The 288-nt window shown below is 71.9% G+C and overlaps 1 protein-coding gene across 1 annotated transcript in view; it reads right to left on the bottom strand.

Annotated features, from left to right (window-relative positions):
• The window catches only part of NTRK1 (neurotrophic tyrosine kinase, receptor, type 1), a 53,854-nt gene that overhangs the window by 22,006 nt on the left and 31,560 nt on the right, over positions 1–288 (bottom strand). The gene's annotated exons all lie outside the window — the stretch shown is intronic.

Genomic DNA, 288 nt, shown 5'->3' with positions numbered 1-288 from the left:
TGCAAGGAAGCCGCTCGCCCGCCCGGGGCCGGAGGGAAAAACAGGCGATGCCTTTTCGTCCTACCACCAATGGCTCTACGCCTCCCGCACTGGGTAGTGCAGCCAGCCCACCCACCCGGGGCCGGAGAGGGGGGCCTGGGAACTACCCTCCAGCCCCCCGAGCTCAGAGGCTAAGAGCGGGGTTTCAGCGCGAGAGCCTCAGACCCCAGCGCCCCAGCCGAGGAAGAGGAGGGCGGGCCTGGAGGGGAGGGCGCGGGGCGGGGAGTGGGGCCCCAGGGGCAAGGGGTC

Source organism: Myotis davidii, unplaced genomic scaffold, assembly GCF_000327345.1.
Source record: "Myotis davidii unplaced genomic scaffold, ASM32734v1 scaffold208, whole genome shotgun sequence".
NCBI classification, from domain to species: Eukaryota; Metazoa; Chordata; class Mammalia; order Chiroptera; family Vespertilionidae; genus Myotis; species Myotis davidii.
Note: the sequence above shows the minus strand (reverse complement) of the source record. Positions and strands in the feature narration are given on the sequence as shown.